This window comes from Protopterus annectens, chromosome 8.part0 (genome assembly GCF_019279795.1).
Source record: "Protopterus annectens isolate FY-2018-M chromosome 8.part0, PAN1.0, whole genome shotgun sequence".
NCBI lineage: Eukaryota > Metazoa > Chordata > Ceratodontiformes > Protopteridae > Protopterus > Protopterus annectens.
The window spans coordinates 706,297,824-706,322,373 of NC_056741.1; positions in this window are offsets into that span (position 1 = coordinate 706,297,824).

The following is a 24,550-nucleotide window of genomic DNA, read 5'->3' on the forward strand; positions in this document are numbered from 1 at the left end:
ATACACTCTAAAAACAACCTCAAGGTTATGCTGCTAAACACTAGGAGCCTAAACCAGAAACTGCACTCACTGGAAGCAGTCCTCACCTTGGAAGATGCAAACATTTGTTGCAGTCACTGAGACCTGGTTTAAGGCTGCAGAGATCACTCCAGCTATACTGGGTTACATTTCCTTCTACATGCCAGAAGTCTAAATCTCAAAATGCACGCACTCGAGGCCCTTCTCAGTATGGAGAACATCGATGTCTGTGCTGTGACAGAAACCTGGTTCAAGGCTCCTGAGAGCACCCCAGCGCTATCAGGCTTTACCTCATATCATGCGTTCCGGCCCCAAAATCCGGACAATACCAAGAAAGGAGGGGGGGTATCCATATTCATCAAGGACACCCACACCTCAAGACTGGTGGCAACGCATGATGCATCGGAGACCATCCAGGTGCAATTAACCGTAGGCAAGACTGCTCTGCAAATTGTAGCATGTTACAGGCCACCCTCACAAACTCTGGAACCTCACATGGCCTTCCTGAAAACACTAGAGGGGATAAATGTATCACCAAACACCATCATACTAGGTGACTTCAATTACCCTAATATAGACTGGGAACACTACTCAAGCCCAAACACCCTAGCCCAAAAGTTCCTGGAATTCATAAACTCAAATGCCATGGAACAACTAGTCACCATCCCCACAAGAGGAGATAACATACTTGATCTCATCATCACGAACATGGGAGCACAATGTTCAACACCGAAGTATACCCCTCACTGGTGAGATCAGATCACAAACTAATCTCGCTGGAGGTCCTCATCCCACCCCCACCTGAAATAAAAAAGACCACAGTAAAGAACTTCTCAAAAGCCGACTTCACACTTCTAAAGACTAGTGTGGTCTCCTTTAAGGCCCCCGAGCCAGCGGAAAACAGTACTCAAGCCGCTGAATCACTTACAAATGCCTTCTACCAGCACCTGCAGGACTGCATGGATAAGGCAATCCCAAGCAAAACAAAGACTCTTTGTACCAAAGGCAAGTGTCCAGTCTGGTGGACCCCAGCCATAAATAAACTCTACAACAAAAGGAGGAAGCTACTACAAGATAGATCAAAATCCTTAAAAGGTAAGACACCCTTGATCACTATAAGTAAAAAACTAAGAGCTCTCATAAAATCATCCAAAGCAAATTTCGAGAGAAAAATAGCTAAAGACTCAAAAGACAATCATAAGGCCTTCTTTAGCTATGTTAGAAACCTAGGAGGAAACTCCCAGATATGCTCAGAACTAGTTCAAAAGGATGTGAAGATTACTGATCCTACAGACATTGCCAACATACTGGCTGACAGGTTCAGTGCAAACTTCTCCCCTCCCCCAAAAGGAGAGATATCTATACCAAACGATTTCAGCCCCCAAACATCTCCAGCCCAAGTGAGAACTGCTCTCTCCAAAGCAAAAACACAGCATCCATGGGACCTGATGGTGTCCCCGGCTGTGTGCTCCACGAACTCAATGAGGAATTAAACCCACAGCTAGGACAGCTGTTTAATCAAAGTCTTACCTCTGGATACGTACCCAGGGAGTGGCGCACTGCAACTGTGGTCCCACTTCACAAAGGCGGTGCCTCCACCGACCCTGGAAATTACCGGCCCATTAGCTTGACAAGCCTTATCTGCAAAGCCATGGAGAGGATCATAATGGACCTCATAAATAAAGACATAGGGTATTTGCAGACTTTGGATCCAACCCAGTTTGGCTTTGTCAAAGGCAGATCATGCCTTTTAAACTTGGTTGACTTTTTCGAAACAGTCACCAAAGCCATTGATGAGGGAAAGGCAGTCCATACAGCCTACCTCGATCTGGCTAAGGCCTTCGATACAATACCCCACTCGGGTATCATTGAAAAACTCATCAGCTTAAATGTTAACCCATACATCACAAGATGGGTTGCAAACTGGCTGAGTGACAGAACCCACAGGGTCAGAGTTGCTGGCGCCATGTCAGACTCAAAGCCTGTCACAAGTGGTGTCCCACAGGGCTCAGTCCTGGGCCCACTCTTGTTTGGCATCTACTATTCCGAAGTAAAAGCAAACACAGGAGGGTTATGGCTGACAAAGTTTGCAGATGACTGCAAACTGGGCGCCATAGTAGAAAACACATCTGACACAGATATCCTTCAGAAGGGTCTCACAGAAACGGATAACTGGTGCCAGAGCCACTGCCTAAAGTTAAATGCCAAAAAATGCATAGTCATACCCTTCGGGAAAAACAAGGTTACCCCTAGCTACCAAATAGGTGGCAATCCACTGAGCACAGAAGAAGTTATCAGGGACCTGGGGACCCAGGTTGATAGTAGTCTGTCATTTGACACCCATGTAGCTAAAGTAGTTAGGAAGACCTTCTACATTGCCCACCTTATCATGAAGGGATTCTCATCTAGATCAAGGGAGGTCATAGTCTCCCTTTACTCATCACTCATCAGACCAATGATTGAGTACAATGCCCCATTCGGAATGTATCTGACCCGACACTTGCAGCAGCTGGAGAGGCCACAAAAGTTCCTCACCAAAAGGATAAAGGGTCTCAAAATATGTCCTATGCTGCCCGACTGAAAGAACTCCAGCTCTATTCAGTCGCACCGCTTGCTCAGAGGTGACCTTTGCCTAACATACAAGGCCATGTCAAACCCAGATTTGATGAATATGCTTCACCTCAAAAATCTAGATCCATCAGAGCCACAAGGCGGAGACTTAAACCTCGACATGGCTATTAATAGGACGTGCTGGAGGGATAGATTCATCACCCAAAGACTCCCTATGCTGTGGAACAAAATCCCGGTACATGTGAGGCAGAGCACCTCGCTGGCCTTGTTCAAGAGAAATCTTGACCAATGGATGGGAGATCGCAGATATACCCCAGGGATTACCTCAGTGTCACTGCTCAACAGAGGCACAGCAAAATAATGGGTATAGTTCCCCATACTAAAGGGGTGGCGTAAGCCACAAAACGATGGGCTAGGCTTGTAAATGCCCTCGGGCAGATAGCCTAGTATGAACCTATGAACCTATGAACCTATGAACATGTTCAGACCACAAACTGAAGGCGTGAAAACTAAAGGAGGAGGTGTATCAATATTCATCAAAGATAAATACACCTTTAGATTGGTTAAACAGCATAATTCCCTTGAATTATTTCAGGTGCAACTGACTGTAGGTAAGACCACTCTTCAGGTCATCACCAGTTGTAGGATCCCCTCCATGAATCAGGACATCCACTCAGCCTACTTGGATCTACTTGAGTCAATCTAGATAAAACCAAACACCCTGGTTTTGGGTGACTTTAATTAGCCATCCATTGACTGGGTAAATTATGTGTGTTCTAACTCACTTGTCCAATGGTTCCTGGACTTCGTTGACCCAATGTCCTGGACCAGCTGTTTAACACACCCACAAGGGGCTCAAACATCCTGGATCTGGTGCTCACCAGCATGGGAGACTGCTGCACCATCCCCAGTGTGTGGCCATCCCTGGTGAGATCTGACCAAAATCAGTCTCACTAGAAGTAACTACAACACAAGACACCCCCTTAGCAGCAAATAGACTAAAAAACTTCTCCAAGGACAATTAGAACCTCTTACGTGACAGCATAAATAGCTTCATAGCCCCTCCCCCCACTGATGGAACAGACACCTATGCTGAGTTATATACCAGTGCTTTATATGGGCACCTGTACAATTGTAATTACTTTGCCATACCTGATAGAACCAAAGCAAGATCTTCAAGGAAAAACAAACATGCCTGGTGGACAACTACCATTAATAGGATATAAAATGGGAGAAAGAAATTGCTGTCTAAGAGTAGAAAGGAACAGTTTCAAAAGTGGAAACACTCCCTCCTTAATTTAAACAAGCAAATAAGACTCCTAGTGAAGTCCTCCAAAGCTAACTATAAATCCAAATTAGCTTCCCTAACTAAGGATAACCACAAAGCATTTTTAGTTACATCTGTAACCTCAAAGGTAAGGCCCAGATATGCACTGAACTCATAGTTAATGGTACTACATATACAGAACCTGTGGATACAGCAAACATGTTAGCTGACAGGTTCAGTGAAAACTTTACTCCCCTGTCCCCACCACATATAACACCTGTCCCCCACCTAGTACCTCCAAGGAGCAGGTCTTAAATTCCCTCTCCAAGGCCAAAAATACAGTCTCTATGGGACCAGACAACATCTCGGGTTGTGTTCTACATGGGTTAGAAGAAGAATTAGCATTACCACTGGGCACGCTTTTCAGTCACAGCCTAAGCACTGGCTTCATCCCAGCAGAATGGAAAACAGCTTCCGTCATCCCTTTGCACAAAGAGGGTGCATCCATGGACCCTGAGGACTATAGACCCATTACCCTGACCAGCTTTATCATCAAGGCCATGGAACAAATCATCATGGACCTTATTAACAAAGATAAAGGAAATCTCTAGATGCTCGACCCCTTGGCTTTGTCAAGGAGAGATCATGCCTGCTAAACTTGGTGGACTTCTTCGAGACAATCACCAAAGCCCTAGACGAGGGCAAATCTGTGCATACGGCCTACCTAGACTTATCCAAGCCATTTGACACAATCCCTCACTCAGACATCATTGATAAACTCACCAGCTGAGTATCAACTCATATATTGTCAGGTGGTTGCAAACTGGCTCACTTATAGAATTCATATGGTCAAAATAGTGGAGTCCACCTCCGCCAGCAGACCAATAACCAGTGTTGCTCCACAGGGATCAGTTCTGAGACCCCTACTGTTCAGAATCTACTTTTCTGAAGTAAAGGCTAGAACCAAAGAACTGTGGCTGACAAAGTTTGCTGATGACTGCAAACTGGGAGTCATCATTGAAACCCCTAGCAATGTCAACATCCTGCAAGAAGGTCTTACGCAGACTATTGACTGGTGCCAAAGTCATGGTCTTAAACTTACTGCAAGTAAATGCATTATCATCCCCTTTAGCAAGGGTGATGTTCCTGCAAATTACCACATCAATAGCAATACCCTAAGCACATAGTCAGTGGTGAGAGATCTGGGCACACAGGTCGACAGCAACCTTAACTTCGATCATCATGTCTCCACCGTGGTAAGAAAGGCATTTTTTGTTGCTCATAAGTAAGGGCATTGCCTCCAGAAAAAAAAGACGTTATAACCCCCTGTACTCTTCCCTCATGAGGCCAATAATAGAATAAAATGCTCCCTTTAGTATGTTCCTTTCCAAACATCTGCAGCAACTGCTGAGACCACAAAGGTACCTTACAAAGTAAATTCAGGGTCTTCAAGATCTGTGTTATGCAGACAGACTGAAGTCATTGTCACTTTACTCAGTGTCATACAGAGTGCTCAGAGGTGACCTGTGCATTGCATATAGAACAATCTCTGACTCAGCTTTAATGGAAATGCTGCACATTAGCAAGTCAAATAGCACACAGGTCACTCACACCAAGGATCTTAACCTAGTATGTGACATCAATAGCACTTGCTGGAGAGACAGATTTGTCTCACAGGGGTTGCCCTGCCTTTGGAACAAACTTCCTATTCATGTTAAACAAAAACCCCCGTTGGCCCTATTTAAGCGTAATTTGGAAAATTGGATGGATAGCCATAAATTCACCCCAGGGGTTGCACCTGTGTCACTCTTGGACAGGGGCAATAGGTGCTGATTTTAGTGTCTATTCGAACTAGATACTGCTGGGAATATGGGTTGAACATGGTTAGGCTTGTAAGGGCCTTGGGACCGTTAGCCTAGTAACCTCTATGATCCTATGATCATATGGCCATAATGGAGAGACAGAGGCAAGAAGTACATGCACCTCAAGCAGCATTACTAGAAAGGCCAGCAAGAATCATATGACATAAGTGACGTTCCCTTAAGGTTTACACCCACTTAAAGTGATACAGTGCATTTATGCACATGCTGTATGTCTTCTTTCTTTAGATAGATATCCTTAGTAAATATTATTGTGAAAATTATTTATGACTTCAGAAGGACTATACTACATCTGTACTACTATATTATACATATCTGCCAAAAGTCTGAAGTTTGCAAGAATTTTAATATAGAAAAAATATAGCAGCTTGAAGTCTATGGTCATTCTCCTGATGAATCAATATTATCTATTGTCAAGGTAAAGTGACAGTTTTCTGGGAAGTCTTCTACATCAGGAATATTGAGGAAATTTACAGTGAAGTGAAATGCCCTTTCTTCAATAATACTATCAGGAACTGCAGAAGAAGATATTGGCAAAGATGTTGATATTTCTCTGATATATGTGGAAAAGTAACAAGTTGTGCTACTTTTTCATTTCTTGGTAAAAATTAACCAACTTCTCACAAATGCACAAGAATGTGACTGTTAGGTACCGTCATTGAATTGTATGTATGCCCCTAGTGCAGCAGTTTTGTTTGTAAGCATATTGTGATTAACTATGTATAAATATATGCCCAATTATGCTGAAAAGGGTTAACTGACTAGTCCACCAAACTGGTAATTAAATAGACAGACATGCATGCAAACATAAGGAAATAAGTTAAAATAAAATAAAGCAAGTACATAAATGCTGATGTTGCAACATTAAGAAGGTTAGAACTAGAGCTTTCTGGTATTGAACCTAAAATATTATCTTCAGACAAATGTTCTTGACTATGCACATCTGAATATTGCATTTGTTTTTGATGTTTTTTAAAGATCTTTACTGATAGATAGTGGTTAAGAAAAAAGAGGACACCATATCTCAAAAGTGATAAACAGACAGAGCTAAGCAGCTCATTACTCCACAGTGTGAAAAATTCAGTTGAAGGATCCAATAGCCTCTGTTGTAATAAATGTGGTTGTCAGTATTTGTCAGAAATTAAGTACTAAGCTCGTGATCCCCACAGATTGAAAATTAAATAATTTCAAGAACTTTTTGAGTTCCAGCATATCACTTCAAGTCCAAGATACCCACTCAAATGTCAAAGCTGAATGCAAGATCCGGAGACAGTAAAACCTATTTTGAAAAACTGTGATGCATCAGAGCAAATGGACATTTATCTTACAATGTTATACTACAAAACTGCACCTATGTAAGCTATGATGTATATCATTTATACCTAAAAGAATAAGATTGCAATCAAATTACTAAGAGTTCTCATGTATTTCGTACCAGAAAGAATGTAAGCCACAGAAATGTTCAAGAAAAAAGGCAATAAAATAAAAGTAATACTGTGACACAAGTGCCAGAAACACATGTTGTCTTAAAGATGAGAAAAGAACAGAATTAACATAGAGGAACATTTTAGCCAGATGTCTAAAATACAAGCAACTCTATTAGCTCATCCCCAGAGTCTGAGATCCGACATTGTTCAAAGAAACCCATGCAGTCGTGTAGAAGAAACTGCAAACATTTGTCGAAACTGCTGAGTCAAGTCTACTTGCCAAAGATTCCTGTGAAAGTATCTATTTGTAAATCATGAGAGCTAAATCTGCAGAGTTACGTCATGAAATCTTTAGATTAAGCAGTTGTAGTCAAAGAATAGTTACCATCTAGTTCTGCTGCTAAAAGAGGTGAACACTTACTGATGAGAAATGACTGCTCAATATGGTAGATGTGTCAAAAACAAAAATAAAAAATAATCTCAAATTCAGTGATTGTGCATAATGTTTATAGTTAACTTGAATTCATTCATTGGGGTTTCTTCAGTGTTGTATATTGTTCCACTAATCATGAACACTGTGTACAGTTTATGTTTAATTAACCATATAAAGTGCACAATACTATGTGCATATTTATATAGTCTAAGTTTTTGTCTTATAAACTTGAGTGTAATATACCTTTAAGGAAACTGAGTTGCATGAGGATATGAGTCATATCACTAAGAGGGTATTGCATATGTCAGTAAAACTCTGAGCTAACAGCATGTCATTTGTCTTTTGTATTCTAATGCCTCTCCTGGGATTCAGAAGCACATAACACACTACACAATCCCATTCACAGCAGAATTGCACAGTGCATTAGGCTCGAACAATACAGAGACCTCAGACCACTGTACAGTGCCCCACTCTCGTGCAGTGGCACAAAGGCACCTATCTGTAGCATGGACAGCAGTGCCACTGGCAAAGCTACATTCAAATGTAGCAGTCCATGGGTATAACTAATGATAATTAATCATGTGCACTACACCCAGAAATATTGCCAGCAACTGGATAATGCTGCAGAATGAATCACTGCATAGCTTTACTGCACTATTTGCCAAAAAAGCAGAAATGAATGCCATCCTTTGATGGTGTACACCTATTCAATTCAGTGTAATGATTACTGCAAAGCCATCTGTGTGTGTGTGTGTGTGTGTGTGTGTGTGTGTGTGTGTGTGTGTGTGTGTGTGTGTGTGTGTGTGTGTGTGTGTGTAGGGGCATGATTGCAACTGTCTGAATGTCTGTGTATCTGTGTGCACATGTCATGTTTGAAGGTACTTGTGCAACTGCACTACATGACCTGGTAAGGGGAGCACTAATGCAATTAGGTCTAACAGCATGCTGCTCATTTCAAAGACATACTAATGAGCTGCTACTGAGATGTTTCTTAGTGCTTTATCATGCCTCTGAATTGCAAATTATCCCCACTGAGCTATTAAAACTGGCAGTGCAAATTTTTTTGAATCCTGGTCAACATGCCTGCACACGTATCTAACCAGTTAATGTCTCTTATAGAACTTCTGTATAGAAGTCCTAATATTATTTCTTACTTGTATGCTGTATGACTTTTGCATATTTGTGCTTAAATATCTTCTGTTATCCTGTAAGAAAACAGGTATGTCATCATATTGCATATGTTAATTACTTTCACACAGTTCTTGTGTTAACGCATTATTTGTTTAGTTCCGGAACATGGTAAATGTGCTGTGTAGCATGGGTCTTTATGCATCTATATACATACATGATTATATATTTTCTTCTCTTGATCCTATTTTAATTATACCATACTGCTGCTTCTGATGTGCCTCAGGACATCTCTGAAAATAAACACATATGACTAGTATAGTCTACCCACCTCAGAAATAAATATTCTTTGGCTGTTACACAATAACTATTTCTTGGATGTTATATTATTGATTTTCATGTAACTGTAAAGCATGGACTTGCTTTAATACTTCTGGAATTTTTTTTACTCATACATTTTATTAGGATTTTTAACAAATATAGTATTAAAATTGTATTTTCATTTTAACATAAAAATAAAAGATAAAGTAAAGAGATAAGAGCAAAAGATTCAACTTCAAACTATTTACACTATGTACAACATGCCTGAGATAAAGTCAGCAAATCCAAGAATTAATAATTCATATCAAGTAAGTTACAGTTAAAACAAAACAATTTAGATAACTTGCTGTTTTTCCATTATTGTGACAACTAACAGTTTAAATGTGACACCAATAATGAGTAAAACATTTGCCCACTGGCTCTATGGAGACATTCTGCTTTTCTTTATGTTGATCTCTTTAAACGCTGTTTCCTGTAGTGAAGACATAAAAACTTCAGATTGTGGTGGTGAAGAGTTTTTCATCCTCTTTTTTTCTTGCCACTTATAAAATTGTCCACATTAGATAAGAATTCACTCTATTCATTTTATAATTTCTGCTATATTAAGTAATACTAAGTTTCTTCCCTCAGTCTGTACGGCTTTAAGAAATCTATAACTTTCTTCCAATGGATATGTATGGAAGGACAATGATAGAAATATGTGCCCAATCATCCTGTTAGATTGTTTGCATCTCCAACATTCAATATTTTTATCCATAGTAAATTTCAATATTTTGTTAGGTGTTAAAAAGTCCAATGTAAAAATTTCCATACAAGGATACACCAACAAAGTATCCAATAGGTGCTTCTTACAGACTTTATTAACTGGAGTTTATTATCTTAGATATAATCGTATTGTGGTTTAATGTAGCACAATCCCAGAATTTATCATTTAGATTATTATATATGATAAGATTTTATGTAAGTCTGAAATTGTATTTCACATTATTTTGTGTCTTCACAGCAATGATGCCAACAGAGAATGTTTTTATTTCACTAAATATCAAATTTTTGTTTAGAGGTTTTCCCAAAAAAATCATTTGTTATTCCAAAGGGAATAAGTGTATCAAACCAGAGTTTCAAATATATATTACCTATAATTGTATTTTAGAATAAAACTAACACAATTGGATATTGAGGGAGAATGGATATTATACTGAATATAATTACACAAGTAAATGCAAAATATATTTATATTAGTATTATGAGAGCTGTTGAAATTCATTTTACTGGGATTAATTGTTCAAAAATATGTTTTCCAATTCAAGTTACAATTAGCATCTGACCGGTTAACCATGCTTTTAAAATGAAGCTTTTACATAGGTTTCTATATCTGGAAGATGTATAACTCCTAAATTCCAAGGTCTAGTATGGTGTTGGGGTTTCTTTAGACACCAAAGAAAGTCTAGTAGTAATTTATTGATTCTTTTTATGTGAACTTTGTAAGAAGAGCTAAGACATTTATTATGTAAAAAATGTTTAGAAATAAAAAATAATTGGAATCTGCCTTCAAAGAAAATTTTTAGTTTATTACATTTAAAATTAGACTAGTTATATTTTTCATATTTTTTTCAGTTTGAGTTTTTGTTTCTTCTAAGGTTATTTCTGTGGTAATACCCAGGTATTATAGCAATGAAGAGTCTTTCACAATTATGTTATTTTGATTTATTTGGCATTTTTTAATTTTTGTTTATAAATAAAAATTCTGATTTCAAATGATTAAAATGTAGTCTTGAGAACTTCTTGTATTGATTAATAAAAATAATTAGCTCTTCCAATGTTTCTTCAGAGTTTATTGTAATTGCCATTATACCATCAGAAAATAACATGAGTTTGGAATTGTAATTTTCATAATTTCTATACTTTTTTTGGTGTTATAGTGTACAGATGCTGCCAGAAGTTCAATGGCTAAGGCAAAAAGAATAGGAGATAAGGGGTAACCTTGTTTTATACTTTTAACTAAAGAGATGAGCTCAGAGGGGAATGGTCACAGCGTAACATATGTTTTATTATATATATATATATATATATATATATATATATATATATATATATATATATGTATATATAGATAGATAGATAGATATAAACTGTGTAGGGAAGTCAAATAGTTTTTGTGTTGTAAATAGATAATTCCAATTTAGAGAATAAAAGTTTTTTTTAATGTTGAAATCAATAAAGAGCTTCTTCTTTTTTATTGCTTATAATATCTATAAGTGTAATTACTGTTTTAATGTTTTCATATGTTTGTCTTTTGTGAATAAAACTTTTCTCATTGGTATTAATTATAATAGATAAAGGGTCTTTTAGTTTATCAACTAAAACAGACATATACATTTTATAATCTCTGTTTAAAAGTGAGACAGGTCGATAAGAGGGGCAAAGTTAAGGATTTGTATTTTCTTTAAGTAATGGGGGACTTATTCTATTTAGTTGGGTATTTTGAATAGTTTCATGTAAAAGGTGAACAGTATTTTTAGGAAATATCTTGTAGAATTAATTAATTATTCCATCAATTACATGACCTTTTATTACTTTTAAGTTCTTTTATTTTATTCACAACTTCTATGAAAGTGATTTGTTTAAGTAGATTTCTTTTAACTTCAGGTGAGATTTTTTTAGTAGTGAAAGTTTGAGATTTAATATTACCTTTCAGTCATCTTGATTTGTTTTCTGATTAAAGGATAAGTAGTATTGTCAAAATGTATCCAGGATTTTGCTGACATCTGTAGATGTAGTATTATTTTTATTGTTTCTTATTTCTAGAATATGGTTATTTCTAGACGGTATTTAGCTATTTTGAGTTTTTCTAAAGCTTATTCTGTTTTGTATGATACAATTTCAGTATATTTTTATTTAAAGAGTCGATGTTTTCCTTTAATATTTTTTCACCAACTTTATGTTTTGATTTAAGTGTTTTGAGTTTAGTTTGAGTGCTTAATATCTCATTATTTCATTCTTTCAATGTTCTCTTATACCAAGTTAAGGGTTTACCATAAATGTAGGTTTTAAATGAATCCCATATCATAATTTTGTTAACTTCCTTTGAATTATTAGTTTGTATAAATATATCAATTTCTGAGAATAACCAGTGTTTAAATTCTTCTAGCTTGGTAATATATGCAGGAATTCTAGTTATTAATGGTAATGTTTTTAAATTTTATTTCAAACTACAAGATAAGTGCATTATGATCTGAGATAGGACAGGGGATTATGCTGATTTCTTTTTAGTTTTTTATATAATATTATGTGAGATTAATACCCTATCAGTCCTAGTTTGTATTCCATAATTAAATGACTAGTGTGTAAATTCCAAAGACTTGTTATCTTCCATAGAATATGTATATTTTAAGTTGATGGATTCTCTCCATTTTTATTGCCTTAGCTGTGGATGTCAATTGTCCTGTTTGTAATAGAATCTAAATTACTTATTAATTAAAAAATTAAAAACTCCACCCACTATTAGATTCCTTTAGCATTATTAATGATAATATCTAGATTGACTAGGAAACCAATACATGGTCATTAAGTTCCATACTCTATTATTATATTTTATTATTTTGAGAGACATCAATACTTCTTGGTCTTCAAATTTATATATGGACTGGGAATGTAGTATTTATTTTTCCACAGAATCTTAACTCCCCCCTTTTACTTCTGAAATTAGATTCCACTAATATACTGTATTTATTTGGACTTCAATTATTTCTATTTGAATGCTTAACATATTTCTTGATGAAATATAATTTGTGTCTTGTTGATTTCAAGGTATTTCAATATATTTTTTTTCTTTTGGGAGGATTGTTCAACCCATTAATATTCAATGATAATAAACTTAACTCCACAGCAAAAGGTTAAGATCATGTGTAAAGGATAATTTGTTATAAATGTGAACTAAAAAAATAAAGAAAACAAGTCACATGTTATAGTTATTTCGTATAGGTATAATATCTTTTCAGGTATGACAAAATTGCTACAATAAAGATGATAATTAGAGAAAAATACTTTAACTACATACATATATATATATATATATATATATATATATATGGATTACCTTTCAAATCCTGAAGCCCATAATGCCAAATGTCAAAATGTCGAGCTGAAAATGTCGCACACTGAGAATCATGAATGGCCAGTTTTTACCAAGGCAAGGAATAACTTGTCCATCATATAAGTAAACCACATCAGCCTATGTAAAAAAACACCTAGATGGGAGGTTGTGTCCCCCACCCGCCAACTATATAATATATATATGGACTATTAGCATCCCTAGCCTGGAAACAAAGTAAGTATTTGTTACTTTTACTAAAACTATTCCTAAACTTCTTTAAGTCATGGTGAATGAACATTTCCATCAGTTAGTTAGTCATCAGATTTATACACTTCAAAAATGTATCTATCTATGCTATACCATATTTGAGATAAAACGGAAAGTATGATTATTCAACAAGAATTGTATATATGTAACATACACCATGATAATGCTTAGATGCATATGTTTGAATTTCTTAATCTTTTTATGGATTGTGTATGCATGCGTATTCATACAAGACATATATTGTGCAGTGTAGAATCAAATATTCAGCAATAACATTTTGACATTTTAAGTTAAAATTGTTCAAAGACATCACTTGTTTCTTCTATCTGTGTTATGTTGCAGACAAATATCAACCATAGTGATTAAGATATATTATTTTATATATTTGTTTCACTGTCTGGTGAAAAATTTCCATTTCAAAGCATTGCATAAAGTGTAGTTAATAGATTAGCATTTAATAAGAGCATATTTTGTTCTTGTTTCCATCTTTCTGGCAAACCTTTATACATGCAGCAGCAAATTGATTTTAATTTGGACATTTACTATTCAACTATATTCCACATTTCTAAGGCACAACCTTGAGTAGTCTTTTAACATGAAAGTTTACATCTTTCAGGTAACATCCTGCAATTTAAAAATGTTTAAAGTAAGAACAGAAGATCATATAGACCAGACAGAGTGAATTTCCAGTTTACTTAGCAAAATTGCTTTGTACACATCTTAGTACTACATTTATCCCATATTTATACCTGCCATTGAACACCATGTTTTATGAGTGATACCTTTTCTTCTTTTATTTTTATAATGTAAAGTGTTGTTATTAGATCTGTGCTTATGTCTAGTAATTCCGTTCAATAATGAAAAAAATATATAAAAAGAGAGGAAGAGATGTGGAAACTATTTTTGATGTAAGGTACAAAGTATTTTTGTTGTTTTAGGTCCATGGTTTAATACAAAATCAAAATTTCCTGTGTTCCAAAGGAAAGCACGCAGTTACACTTTGAAGTCAGTTTGATTGTTTGCAACAATGCATGCAGGAAAATGTGTACTAGGGCTACCATATTAGAACAATAATGAAAAAATATACATTCCCCATTTGCTTACACAACATGCATGAATACAAGTGATTTCCTTCACCATGGATAACACTGCAGTCCATGATGTCATCCCTTATAGTGGATGAACTCCCATGCAAAGCCTGTGGCACACAAGGAAAAAGAGAAAACCACAAGTCACTCATTGAAATGAAATGAAAACACAGTTGAAGTGCAAGCCAGAATCCACAAACATCATTTAACATACATCCACTCTGCCTCTACCCTTCCTCTTTGCTTTTATAATATTATCTTAAAATATTACATTGGTTCTAGTATGTAGTGGTGATAAAGCATTAGTTTCCTTTTAGGAATTTATTAATAAGTAGTAAAGAAAAGAAGTGTAGGAACCCTTTCTAAAGAGCAGAGAGTGTTCATTGATGTACTAATGTACTACTTTAGAAAGCAGTTTGAGCTAGAATCTATGCTTCTTATAAGCAATTGTCATGAAGATTAAATTCAAGTAACTATTTCATAAATAACAGAGAAAGGCATGTAATTACGCTATGTGGTTAATTTGATTATTTGTAATATATGTAGGAAAATCGTATATAAAATTGTTTTTTAGACAATGACTGATCCTGAAGATTGCAACTTCCATCCTTTTCTGTTATGTGCGTGAGTTCAGAGTGCACTCTTGCTACAGCATTTCATCCATTTGCAAAGCCAGAAGCATGTGTGTGAAATTTCATTGTGCTGCTTGTGCTAAGCAAGGGAAAGGAGAAAGCGTAATCTACTCAGCCAAGTGTAGTGATATACAAGCTGAATAGATTTTAGAAGTTAATCTTCTACATTTATATCTTTCTTGAGAATATTCAATGCCAAATTCACAAAGCAATTTTTCAAATTTCTCTTTCTTACCACAATTGCTTACAGGAGGGAAACATCCCCATACATCCATTATAGAATATTTTCAATAAAACTGTATTTCCTGGACAACTGTGTATCCTAAAAGCCTACCCCATGGTCAATTACTGAGAAGTTTAATAATAAAACAGCTTCTGAAACTTTCACTATAACTTTGAATCATATGAAACCAGTTAATTTCAAGGCTAACACTCTGAATATAAATCTATTAATCAAAGATATGTTAATAGTTATTTTTTTATTGTTTTAAAAGCATTGCATTGGATTTATATTTATTTGACATCTAACAAAAATGCTACATGAAGACATCTGAAGGAGTCATTAATGAGGCAAAGAAGATTTCTTCTCTAGTTATACAATAATTGTTTGAAATAGTGAATTCAAAACTGATGGTGAAGCAAGTTCAGTATTAACATCTATTTAATACCTATTTACTTTATTTGAGAATTATTGAAGGATTTCTGTAGTAAATTTGCGTTGCTCAATCTTTATTTGTTTCTTCTTTCTTATTTCTGACCATGTTGTATTTTTTAGGGGATCTCTTCAAGATAGAAGTTGTCCAGTCCATATCTTCAGTGGTAGGGGTGATGTTATTATTTCTTAAAATGAAGTTGCTTCTTCTATGTTGTTGAAAATGTTAAAACCAGTTGAGAAGTGAATGAATTTAATCTTTGCAGGGAAGATTATTTGAGCTTTGATGTTGTTTTGTTTATTTTACTAGGGACCAATATTTTTTCCTCATTTCCATAGTTTTAATTGAATAGTCATTGTCAAATTTTATAGTATACTGTATATGTTTAAAAGGTAGCTTGTCCCATGCTGTTTTAAAACAAGTTCTTTGTTGAGAAGTGATAGAAACTTTATTACTATGGAACGTAGAGATGATGAATGGTTAGCAGAAATTAGCTTACCAATAGCTCTGCGAGCCCTTTTAATGCCATAAAATAAATACTTCTGTAGGATGGACAGTAATGAAATGATATCTTCTCCTCCTGTTTTTTTTTTTTTCTGGCAAATTAAAAATCCTTATGTTACATCGTCTTTCTCTGTTTTCCAGATCATCAATTTTGTTTTGTAGCCAGGTATTTTGTTTTAACAAAAAGTTCTTATATCTTCAAGTCTTCCCTTCATGTCACTGAAAGCATTTTCCATGTCTATAATTTTCATTTGCTGTTCTTGTAACATTTCTTCAAACATAGTTGTTTGACTGTTTTCTCTTAAATTTTCTAGATTCTTCTGAAAACCATCCATTTTAAATTATAATTTTTGAAATGTGAACATTACTAGCTGCAGGTCTTTCTTCAGTAAAGAGTATGTATGGGAATACTTAGCGTTAATCATTTCTCTCAGATACCAAGTAAGGGAAGTATTCACAGTCTGAGAATTTGATTTCCATAACAGTGATTCATGCTACTTTGATATGCAAATCCCAGACTGTGAGCATGCACCAAAGATGCGAAGGAGTTGCTGTAAAAACACCTTCCTGTCGCAAAAGCATAAGATGCTTAACACATAAGCGAACTGGGGACAGCTACTACACTGTTATGGGGCTTTACACATATACCTATGAGCTCAATTCATAAGACATGAATCTATACTGAATTCATTTGCATATAAAGTGTGTAAATAGCCCTGAACTTCTGCCAATAAACAGCAGTTGTTAGGGAAAATACAGAGATTAAAGGAGAGATTAGTTGGTGGTTCTGCATGCCTGGATATTTTTACTGAAAGGATCGCTTAGCTAAATGTTTAATTTTGATGTTTGTGCATACCTGAACATTTCCCTGAAGGGGTCACTTGGAGAAATGTTTCATATTGGTGCCTACGCATACTAGAGCATGTTACCAAAGGGGTCACATCGGTGAATATTTTATTTTGGTACTTGGGCATACTAGGAAATGTTACTGAATGGGGGTCACTTGGGTAAATGTTTCATTTTGGTGCTTGTACATAGCAAGAAATGTTATGGAAGGGGTCACTTGGGTGAATCTTTCATTTTGGTTCTTGTGCATAGTAGGAAATGTTACTGAAGGGGGTCACTTGATGAAATAATTTATTTGTGTGAAAGGGAAGTGCTTGTGCATACCAGGTCAGACTGCTGAAATGATCACTGGGCAAAATAATTGATTGTGTCATTTTAGTGCTTGTGCATACTTAATACAAACTAATGAAGGGTTTGGTGAGGGAAATTATTTGTATGTCAGGGAAGTGCTTGTGCATACTTGGACAAACAAGCTCACTGATTGCAACTCCAATATCAAAGGTGAAGAATCACTTTTAACAAAAGATGTGCATACCGCAGTGATGTCGGACGATGAATTGCAAAACCACTTCATTAGCATATTACTTTTTACAACATTTTTCATTTGCATCTCATTATTTAAAAGCCTTGTGCATTAGTGTAAATGGCTTCTATGAATCTAATGTTTGCTATACTAATCATAAGCATCAGGAATACTCCTAACACATTTGTGTAAGCGACTATGAATACGAGCCTATATCTCCAAAGTATTCTGACAGGAAAAAGTTAAGAAAATTCCACAATTTTTTAGAGTATTTAAAAGTAAGTACATATGAAGTAACCTGTGAAGTAATTTCTGTTCTAAAAACTTAAAACTGAAGAACTCTGAAAAGTTGTTGCTTTCAGTTGGCAATCTAGGCTCTGCCCCTAGTTTTTGAATCTTAACAAACTGTTCTCTTTCCTCAGAGTCATGTTTTTTTACTGGCTAGAGGAAGGGAGAATATCTGCCTCCAAAACTGAGACAGCTAACTCTGTAACATCTTGCAACAACTTGAATCATATGTAGTATTTGTTTTGTTCTTTCCCTTCCTCCCTCCTACAACAATAAACATCTCATGCATTCATTCATTCATTCATTAATCATGTGGGTCCACTCAGCAGAAATAAGTTTTCTCTGGAGTCCAATGGGAGAATAGGTTCAAGTTATGAACTACAAAATCACACATAACTACAAAGTGTAAACTGCAGTAAGAGCAGTAGGTTGTGAATATTTGTATCTTATGATGAGGGCCTGATCATGGTCAAGTGGGGCCCTGGGCAGGGTAATAGATTGAGGTTCTGCCATACAGCAGGACTCCCCCTGGCAGCACCCCCCGAGCCATTCCATGTCCCATTACTTGGTTATTTCTCCCCAGTTACCATAAACACTGTTCAAACCTATCAGTATGTTTACTATTTTCTTCTTTACCTCAACAATGATTAGAGATACTTAAAACTTTTACTTCAAATTTTACAGCACAAACACTGATAGTCATTTGCTAAACAAAACAATAAGTCTCACAATGAAAACAGTCAGCATAAACAGTATGCTTCTCTGCCCTTGAAACTTACATTCATTGAAATGGCATTGAAACCCACACTCAAAGAAAATGCATCTAGTCAGTGGCAGATTAAGCTTACCTTTGAGCTGTTTTCAAATTGTAAGCCCCTTGCACACATTTTTTGGACCATGCATATATGTATGTGTTCTTTGATGCACCATCCTGATTTTATTAAATTATATCACTTATATAATATACCACCACTTGTTAGAGTGTGCTTTGAACATTTTTCTAATATGCAATGAAACAAAATGTATGAATTAATAAGGACAAAACTACCCATTACAGAACATTTCAACTACAAAAGGCTACTCAAACATTTGTCATTGCAATCTACAAATATCAGTCAATATAAACAATCTCTGCAGAAGTAAAAATCATCCTAATAATTCCATATTAAAGAGATCAAACTAATGAAGAGGTTGCTGCTGGCGAACAACTTTACATCTCACTGTTTCATGTACAAATTCAGTGTCAGATGCTCTTGAAGAATAAACTACCCACATTACATTAAAAAATTGATAAGCTGGTAATATTGCAATAGGGAGTGGCTGTCAAACCAGCAACTAGTTCATAGTTACTAGTCATCTCATCCAAGGAAGACAAACTCAGGAGTACAGCACCTACATCTCTCCTTAAAGAAAGCACTGCAATAACAGCACTCCGTGTACATGGTGTGGGAATAAAACCCAATGCCTTCTGCATCAAAGGCAAGTATGCAACCTATTGTGTTACTAACAGTGCTTTTAAAATTTACAGTACAAATACTAAACAGAATTAGCATGAGCAACAGTAAATGTGTCTTCCCTTGAAATTCAACATTCCTTGAAAATGCACAGAAAGTCAACATTCCTTGAAAATATAGAAACTTAAAATTCTTTGAATATGCACAGAAACTCAACAGTCTTTGAAAATGCACAGAAGCTCAGCAGTCCTTGAAAATGCACAGAAACTCAACATTGTTTGAAAATACATTAAAACTAATCCATCTTTGTAAATGAACAGAAACTCAACATTCTTTGAAAATGCACTGAAACTTAACAGTCCTTAAAATGCACCAGCTGCTGACAGTTTGGTATTTGGTGTAGAGGATTCAGGATCTAGGCTGTTGTACTGAAGGTACAGGGTTTGAGCCTAAATGAGTTAACTAAGCTACCATCCCTAACTGGTGCATGAGACACACACACACTGTTTCTCCATTAACCTACTGTTTCAGGAATGACCCTGCTCTGTGTTCATCCAGCAACAGCACAAGTCCAAATCCCTGCTTGTTTCTTAAAAATTGTGTACTCTATTTCACTTTAAATGTGTGTGTGTGTTTTTTTTCAGTTGAATCAAGTTTATTCATATCCAAAACTCACTTTAACATGTTGTACAATCCACATGCATGGTGTACTTGTTCTTTTGACAATGGAGTCAGTGCATTTTTATGTTATTCTTTATTAAAAGTGTATTTCTTGTGCATTACCACTTGAAGTCAGGCCAGTATGAGTGTATACAACTTCTTGTGTATTCACCCAGATAATTATAAACACAACTTTTGTTACCATAATATTTCCATAATTTTCACAGACTTTTCTACGTTTTGTAAGTCTTACAGACATTACTTTGCTGCTGCACTATCATCTGTTCACACTCTGCCCTTGACTGTTTTCCCACTGCAGAATTTCTGATTGTTATAGCTCCTACTCTTTAAGTTTTTTTTTTTTTTTTGCATTATCATGTGCTTATTGTAGTTACTTTGTGGTGTCTGCACTCCATCCTGTTTGTGACTGTGCTTTTCTGGATCATGACTACATGCTGTTTACTGCTCCGATGTTAATTACATTACACAGTGACTTGTCTTGTTGGCTGAAATATCCAGGAAAACACCAGAAAACTGGCCAGATCTTAAACTGTGGATGTGATTGCAATATTGGACTATGTATCCCAGTGTTCATATAAACTTCTGGAGGGTTAGAGAGAAATAGATGACAAGAGTTAGTAACAGTTTTGGCAGACAACTAAGCTGGGCTGCTCTAGCTACTTGTTTTCACGAGTCAGTATTTCATTAATGACATGAAAAAAGTATGCAAATCTGAAAACAAAAATTTCAGATGTAAGTAAACTACATTATAATATATAAAACAGATGTGTGCCAAGAAAATCTAAAATTGTCTGAAGACGTGCACCCCCATTTTCTGCCAAGAAAACTGGGTATGAGTAAAGTAGGAACTAACAGTTCATAAAAGTGAGTCCAAAGCAATGCAGGTTTACCAAATACACATTTCTATTGCTATTTTTTGTTATTTGGCACAAGATTTGAATTTGCAAGGTATTTCAGGTACAGAAATGGTTTAAAAAATTCTGAAAAAGCCTACCTTCTCAAAAGGAAGGATGGTCATAGATACATTTGTGCTATCTCCTTACTTTACTATTAGCTTTAATATGTTCTTTTTAGCTGTAAAAATCCCATTACTACCCCTTTTTGACGACTTGTTGAATTGTTGAGAGAATTCTTTGCTTTGAATGCGTGGGCATCACGTCTGTTCCTGATAACAGCAATTGTTTTACTGGCATAGCAATTATAGATCTCTGTTATTTACTATAGCAATAACCCCCGCCTGGGTGTGGGTAATGCGAGATTTACCCATGGTTGGCGTGGTTTGGTCCCGAGGGCGAAGCCCGAGGGACCAAACAAAGACAACCGTGGGTAAATCTCGCATTACCCACACCCAGAAGTGGGTTATCGCTATTATACTATGACATTATTTAAGAAAAGAAATAATTACTTTTCTTAAATAATGGCATTGTATAATGCCTCCTTGCTGCCCTTCCACAGCTGTCTGGTATCCGCGGCAGTTCTGATGTACTGCGCATGCCTACGCAGTACATCAGAGCTGTGGCCAAAAGCAACGGAGAAAGCAAGATCTCGGTTGCTTTTTACTGTTCGCTATGTTAAATGGGTTTAACATATGAGACAGCATTAAAATAAGCAACAGAGATGTCCATTGCTTATTTTAAAGCTGTCTCGCTATGTTAAACCCATTTAACATAGCGAGACAGGTTTAAAAAGCAACGGAGAAAGCAAGATCTCCGTTGCTTTTACTGTGTCGCTATGTTAAAGGAGTTTAACATAGCGAGACAGCTTTAAAAAAAGCAACGGAGATCTCCGTTGCTTTTTTTAAACCTGTGTCGCTATGTTAAACTCTTTTAACATAGCGAGACAGTGTTTTAAAAGCGACTTATACTAATGGAAAAAGTCCGGGCGACCGGACCTTTTGCCATTAGTATAAGTCGATTTACAATGTTCACGCTGGCCAATCAGCGTGCACTTTTTGGAATATTAATGGGGGGGGTCATGGTATAATACATCTTATTTACTTTTTTGATCTCCAGGTTAATCCTGCTAGGCATAGTCTATTTTCCAAGAAGAGATGATATTCATACTGATAAGGGGGATTCAGTAAGGACACCATGGAAATGTCCCTACTCTTTTTTTAGTAAATAACTTAGTGAATCTCTCATCTTCATGGTCATCTGAACTACCAACAGTTCATGCAGTTAGGATCTCAGTTTAACATCATCTGTAGGAAAGCACCTCAGGAGTCCAACAGCCCTATTAGACTTATGCTGCACTCTGGTTTCAGTACTGGAAAATGAATTCAAGTACCTGGTGGGAATATACAATCCACAGACTTAATCTTCTGATGTCAAAGTCAACTTTGTTACATACTCACAAGCTGCACACTTACGAGGTTCATGGTACAAAGCCTCCAAACATACAGGAGGTGGTATGTATATTTTGTTCTATCCCCATTGTAGTATACCCAGCTGAACTCAGCTTCATCCACTAATCATTCTGAATAATATTCAATGAAGGAGTTTCACCAAAGGCATGTAAAGCACTTTAAAGCAAGGCAAAAGTTTTAAAGGTGCTCCAAAAATGAATGAGTTAGAGCTTGAGATGTCAATTTGAAGGTTATTATGGAAAAGAACATTTTTTTTAATTTCAGATTTTCTTGCCCTTGTGACTGAATAGTGGAACAGTAAGGTACACTGCTAAGAATGAAATGTTCAACACGGTCATGTTATAGAAAGAATGAAGGGGAGATCAGTGATGAAACGACTAAACAATATGGACCCAGTATAGAACCTTGGGGTACATCTGTTATTGGCATGTCGAGGTACAGACAGTATTGCAAAGAGTGCTCAATCAGAAAGATTTGCTATGGAGTTGTGACACCATTAAGCAGATTAATCAGAGAAGTTTAAACTGTGGAGTTTCTCAAGAACTAAAAAGTGACACAACCAAACTCTATTTTCAAATATATGAATAGAGTGCATTTTAAAAGGTTACTATCCATATTACTGCAGGTATGGCCTGATATTAAGCAGTTAAGGATGAAAAAAATTTCCAAACCTCTTTGAGCTATTTTACCATGTAGCAATGAAAATGTAGGAGAGAATTTATTTATAAATTTGTTTTTCAGTGATTTTTGCAAGCACGATTTGCTATAGGCTAAAAGTACTAAAGTGAGAAGGAATCTTTAGATTTAGGAAAAGGGAAGACACAGTAGATTTCCAGGTCACCAGGATGGCTCTTATATTAAAGGGTGAGACTAAATGGACAACGCAGTGGTGCAGCAGTTGTGTTGTCACCTCACAGCAAGAGGTTCTCTGGTTCAATTCTCAGCTGGGGTGCCTTCTGTGTGGAGTCTGCATGTCCTCCTGCATTCGTGTTGGTTTCTTCTAGGTGCTCTGGTTTCCTCCCATGTTACAAAGGCATGTGTCTGGAGCATTTCTCCCCAGGCCTCCACTGAAAGTTGGCTTCATTCAAAGTTGGACTTTCCTGGTAAACAAATGTTAAATAAATAAAATAAAATGTATGATAAAGGTGTAGAGCTGTATAATACACCAGACTTTGGAAGAAGGTCAATGTCATTATGAGGGATGACAGCTTTACATTTAAAAGATTATTTGGCTCTAGGGGAAACGGTATTGAAATAAATTGCACAGAGACCTTCTTGAGGGTTGAAATTAAGTTGTACAATTATGAGAAAATGTCTGTAGGAAGCAGAGGAGACTTGGGAAGACTTGTGAAAAAACATCCTTTACTGAGTTAACTAACTCAAGTAGGGATGTTGAGTTACTATGAAAAGAAAGCAGTTTTAAAGATGGCATTTATTTATTTATTTATTCATTCATTTATTCATTCATTCATTCATTCATTCTGAGCAATAGTTAATTTTATTTCAGTCTTTTTGCTTTAGGTTTCATGGAGTTGAATAGGAAGGCATCTTGGTTAAAAATGTGGTAGTTAGACTTGGACTTCATCTATTTTTAGACAGGTTGTATGTCTAATGTTTAGACAGGGGATGTTTTGTATAGGCAAGTTTGTTTTTCCTAAGTTCACATGCTAAGTCTCCATGTTTAAGAAATTATGATATGAGATAGAGAAGAACAGTTGATTCCACGAAGGCTACATTGTGTAATAAGATATAACCTATTCTGGGCAGGGATCAACAGAGAGTCTAAGTCCGGAAGACAGTGTCAGCACTATTTATGTTGTATAAAACAGAGTAATTATTCAGTGATAGTCATCTAAATAATGTTATGCTAGTTACAGGTGGGAAGGAATGTCCAGGAATTCCTACTGGTTGTGGTTTTGAATATTTGAAAGTTGTAAAGGTGAAACAGTGATCACTCAGTGTGTTTGGTAACACAGGGAGTGGTCTTCATCTCTGGAGTATACTAAGTTCGTATGTAGTTGCGAGTCATACAGTCTAGGAGACCATTGAGGAACCTAGCACAGCCCCAGAGCAATGCCTTGTTTAAGGTCACAGAGTAGGCAAATGAAGGA